At 38.3% G+C, this 5,587-nt stretch overlaps 1 long non-coding RNA gene across 1 annotated transcript; it reads left to right on the plus strand.

Annotated features, from left to right (window-relative positions):
* The first annotated feature begins 1,736 nt into the window (after nucleotides 1-1,736).
* On the plus strand, nucleotides 1,737-5,206 carry LOC137402136 (uncharacterized). The gene is made up of 3 exons (XR_010979471.1): nucleotides 1,737-1,792; nucleotides 2,388-2,493; nucleotides 5,099-5,206. It is a non-coding gene; the product is annotated as an uncharacterized lncRNA (long non-coding RNA).
* Nucleotides 5,207-5,587: the final 381 nt, after the last annotated feature.

Raw genomic sequence — 5,587 nt, forward strand, 5'->3', positions numbered from 1 at the left:
TGAAAATTTGATGAATTTTGTGAGGAGTGTTTGTGTTAGATAAACACTATGGGTTTCTATGCACTTCTATGGGACACATCTGTCTTATGATCCCATGTGGAACGAATTAAAGTCGTATGGCAAGGGTCTACTCTATGGCAAGGTTCTACTCTATGGCAAGGTTCTACTCTATGGCAAGGGTCTACTCTATGGCAAGGGTCTACTCTATGGCAAGGGTCTACTCTATGGCAAGGGTCTACTCTATGGCAAGGTTCTACTCTATGGCAAGGTTCTACTCTATGGCAAGGGTCTACTCTATGGCAAGGTTCTACTCTATGGCAAGGGTCTACTCTATGGCAAGGTTCTACTCTATGGCAAGGTTCTACTCTATGGCAAGGGTCTACTCTATGGCAAGGGTCTACTCTATGGCAAGGTTCTACTCTATGGCAAGGGTCTACTCTATGGCAAGGGTCTACTCTATGGCAAGGGTCTACTCTATGGCAAGGGTCTACTCTATGGCAAGGTTCTACTCTATGGCAAGGGTCTACTCTATGGCAAGGGTCTACTCTATGGCAAGGGTCTACTATATGGCAAGGGTCTACTCTATGGCAAGGGTCTACTCTATGGCAAGGGTCTACTCTATGGCAATGGTCTACTCTATGGCAAGGGTCTATACTCTATGGCAAGGGTTCATTGTATAGCTATTTGTGTTGTAATTCTACAAGCCTGCTGGGTCTACATTATTGATAATTTAAAAAATCCTAGACAACTCCGCACTCGCTGCTAGTACTTTACAAAAATGTGAAATAACATATATGTGGTAATAAAACAATAAATAATAACATATTAAACTGGTAGGTAGTAATTTCTAGTCACACCGACTGAACTGCTGGTTTAGCCAATCGCAGTTCGTCTGCAGGGGACTGAATATGTTGGTCACAGATAAGAATCAATGGAAGGTAGCGAATTTTTTACCTATGACACACTTTTTATTTATTTCTGTTATTGTATATTTGTTTCTAAGATTATCAAGCTTGTAAATGTAATTTCTTTTAGATTAAAACAATGATGCTGAGTATTAATATTTAATCTCTATTCACTGCCATGTCCATACCCTACTCAAACAGTAAACAGCTCTCCAAAGAAGCTAGGCAGTCTCTTGGCTGCGTGCCAATTGACCTAGCTGGCCATGAGCCAATAGGAATAGATACGTTGTCGGTGTCGTAGCTGTGGCTGGCTTGAGAAGACGTTATGTCAGACACAACGTCTCAGCTGGTAACAGAACCTTCTGTTGATCACGGCATACATTTTAAATAGAAAACTTGTGGGTGTCCATTTATATCACTAAATTTCCATGACTCGGTTAGTCTGTGAGTTTGCATCATACACAAGATTGAAACTGCAAAAACCAGCGAGTCAAGCAAATTTTGGAAACAGCACATGAAAATGATGTGCGATTAAATGCAAGGCGAGCTATTCCATTTTATACATATTTTATACTCTATTCATTCCTTTTTCAAGAGCTGCCAGTGAGTCAAAAATGTGCTACTATTATCTCTGCTATAGAAGTTCTCATCTCTGTTAACTACTTACCTGTGTTAATCTGCAACTGCAATTTCCATTCAACATTTATTACATGGTAGCTTAATTAAGAGCTTGCAATCACATTCCCACATATTTTGCACCTACAACACAGCGGAGTAAGACATGGTGAATCTTTTCATACCAAATAACTGTAATGTGAATTTGGTTGCAAGTCAACCTCTAAATATTAACCTGGACTCTCCTAGCCAATCAGGACTAAACAGCAGGGGTAAATATTAAGCACTCCTAGTACATACACACAAGTGTTTATCACTAGAGTTAGCTGCAGGATTCAAAGTCAACGAATTTCAGTGGATCTTACTTCAATGTACTTTAGCCTTTACTCAACTCACATGACTTTCCTTTGTGATTCCCTTGATGTTAGTAGAATACTATATAGCTAGTCTGATCCTTCTAAAATGATAGAACATTAATTACTTCTTCATTTAATACACTTGACTTGGTTGAATTTAGCTCGTCTGCTAGAATTCCGTTTGGAAAAGGAAGTTTTAATGAAAAAGTTTGTTGAGATAAATGTATTCTACAGCGATCTTTCTTTGCTGTTGTACATAGCATTTTACATGTAGACTTATTAGTGGTTATTTTGGGAAGGCCTCTGATTTTTCCATAAAAACACAATAGTCCCAAAACCGTGTAGGTTTTTCTAAAGTCAAACTCACTTGCATAGCTGTCTCTGTGTATTGTCGAATTCCTCAATGAAACTCCGTGTTTGTGAAATTTTAACAATGTTGGTTTGTAAATTATTCTTTTGTATGGCTCAATGATAAGATAGTGCAGTGATTTCCTCTGTTCATTGTTTGTAGGTACATTAGTGCAGTGATAGGACTGTCTCACCTCTGCTCCGCATCTGGTTGTATCCACATTGACTTCTGCTATTACTTTCATGGATTGTCTTCACATGGACTGGGGGTGAGTCAAGATCATATGGATATATTAGCAGTTTGAGGCCTACACTCCCCATCTGACCAGTAGTAGCCTCATCTACATAAGGCTACTGAATTTGGCACTAGTCCAAACGTTGTGTGCCAGCGTTCTAATAATAGCGTTCTATAGGATGAGTAATTTACCAAGTTTCCATACAGTGATAGTGTAGAGACGCCTGGGTGAGCCAGTGCTGAAGTGATATGCTGTGCTGACAAGTAGATATGTTTCAATAGGGCTGTATTAATAGTAGAGTGATGGTTGTGTGACCATCATGTCAAGGCATGTCTGCATACAAAGTGACAGAAAAACGAAGACCACTTTGAACACGCTCAAGTGATCTGGTTTTTGAAGTTCAAGGAAGCCTGCTGCCAACAAATAACACCATTTTTTTGCAGTGTGACCAAAACGTGGACACCATTTTCTTATAAAATTATATTTATCAGAAATATCTTGGGCCTAATGTTAAAGAAGGTTGCTAGCAAAAATATGTTCAAGTCGACATTTGCGATTGTTGTTCATTCAATATAAACGTCAAAATATAACAGCGATATTGCTCTGTGATCTCTGAGTGAAAAGAAAACTTGCTTGTTGTTTGTTTGTGCTAAATGATAGACTAAGATCCTAAATTTACGATGGCATGATTTTGGTAAATTTTGTTAACCTTGTCATCCATGATCAATGTTTTTGTGTAAGCGAGCTGTTATAAAGCCAACGTATGCTCCAAAACCTTCTAATGTTTCTTCAGGTAATGATGTATCCTGATCACCGTTCATTAGTATTGTTACAGTTTTTTTTAAATTTTGCCGTAAACATCGTTGTTGTGGAAACTTATGCTATATCATCTGCCTCGGAAGGGAACTGAATAGGATGGTGTATTAGAAACGGAAAGGGCTTATCAAAGGTTTGAAAAGGAAATGACTATGAAATTCCTGCAGAAGCTTTCAAGGAAGAATTTGAAATTAACTTATTTTGACATGGTTATTTGAACAAGTCCCTGTGTCTGTTTTAGCAATTAGAGATGTGCTGCATTTGATAAGTGGCGGTTGTCTTCTCTTGGCCTTGTTGGGCTGCAGTTATTGCTATCTGGCATACAACTCCAAGTTGTACCCTTGACCTTATGCCAGAAGCCAATGTACAGATTATATACGATATATACATATAATATACATCATATAATATACATCATATAATATACGATGAATATTATATGCATCCATGTATGGTGTGCACCCGTATATGGTATGCGCTAGTGCTGGGCACGAGTACTTCTTGCCAACGAGTTTAGACTTGTCCCCTTCCGTTCGAGTTTTTCGAGTATCGGGTAGATGGTAGTGCACGGCATTAGTACTTGGCCAACGGGTTTTTCGGGTATCGGGTTTGTTGATACAGGTTTTATGTCTAAAATTTCCAAACATCAGACATATTTTAAATTTCACAATGCAATTATAATTTTATTCAACTTTTTAATCTTATTTTTACTATTTTCTAACGACCGATATTGGTGCTCGCAGCTTTAACCTTTTGAAGTTTGAACCCCAACTGTCAGTCTTCAGGCATGGCGTAGGGTGTGTCAGAATCTCTATTGGCAGGAATTCACTTGGCATTGTTCACAAAAGCCAATTTTAAGTAGCAGCGTAAACTACCCAAATTGATTTTTGCACAAGTTGTTAGACCAGAAATTTCACTTCCATTTGGAATAGTTTTCAAATGTCTCTATTTGCCTTCTTGGTTTTAATAAGAAATTTTATTTGAATGATGTCGCAATAAAATGGCCACAACTGGTTTGTTGGTAGGATGTGAATGGTTGTGTGAATACTAGTTACATTTTTTCAGTGTATTTTGAGTCATAAAACAATGATGAACATGTGCTCAATGGATATGGTGCTATTGTAAATGTTTTTACGAGTTTTTTTCAATCGTACGAACTTTCAGTTTCACCCTGAAAAATGGTAAGGTACTGTTTTATTCTGTTTGATGACATTTGCACTGGGTGGCCCAACTATTTTTACTAGTGTTTCAGCTAATATCATTGTATTATGAGCATTTTCAGATATATATACATGTATATATAATGAAAGTTTGATAACTTTGGATCATTGGACAGATTGTCCAAGGTTACTAACATGCATAGATAAAAAATGCCAGAGTTCAAAGGGTTAATAGGCGGGTTATTTAACAGAGTTTAGAGTGCCGGCACAATAGACCAATTTTTTGTCCACTCGAGGGATCCGTGTACCAAAATCTGAACTCGTAAGTCAAAACCTGAACTGGCAAGATCGAAGTGTTCAAAATCTCTATCACCCAAGACTCGAGAGAAGATAAACCCTCGAGTTCAACGAGTTATATTACTCGTGCCCAGCACTAGCATGCACCCGTGTATAGTATACACCCGTATATGATACACTCCTGTAGATGATATGCGCATGGGTATGGTATACTGCGGGTTTTCTAAAATCAAACTGACTTGCATAGCTGATCATGTGTATAGTCAAATTCCTTACGTATTTGTGAAATTTTAACAATGTTGGTTTGCGAATTATTCTTGTTTTGCTCAATGATAAGATAGTGCAGTGTTTTCTTATGTTCATAGTTTGTAGGTAGATGAGGGCAGTGATAGGACTGTCTCACCTCTGCTCCACATCTAGTTGTACTCACCTAGATTTCTACTACTCTATGGATCATCCTTACATAGACTGAGGTGAGTTGATATCTAATATTAGCAGTTTGAAGCTTATACTTCCCCATCGCACCACAAAAAGCCTCATATACATAAGGCTACTGAATTTGGCACTAGTCCAAGTACTGTGCCAGCCTTCTTTCTATAAGCGGTCTAGGATGAGTAAAAGTATGGCCACACGTAACTATTCTTTCGATAGTTCTGAGCAAAATCATGAAATGTACGAAAAACACAGAATTAATGGGCCGGAATTCACAGAATTATCTGAGCTGTGCATGCACCAGTGTTGGGCCGGTAAGGAGTTATCTGCTCTTACCGACATCGAGGGATTATCGGTATCCGGGAAAACAATCATTTTCAGTGACAGCTAGTTGTCCATGGCCGGTTTGATATGATCGGTAT

The sequence above is a fragment of the Watersipora subatra genome, chromosome 8 (assembly GCF_963576615.1).
Source record: "Watersipora subatra chromosome 8, tzWatSuba1.1, whole genome shotgun sequence".
Classification (NCBI taxonomy): domain Eukaryota; kingdom Metazoa; phylum Bryozoa; class Gymnolaemata; order Cheilostomatida; family Watersiporidae; genus Watersipora; species Watersipora subatra.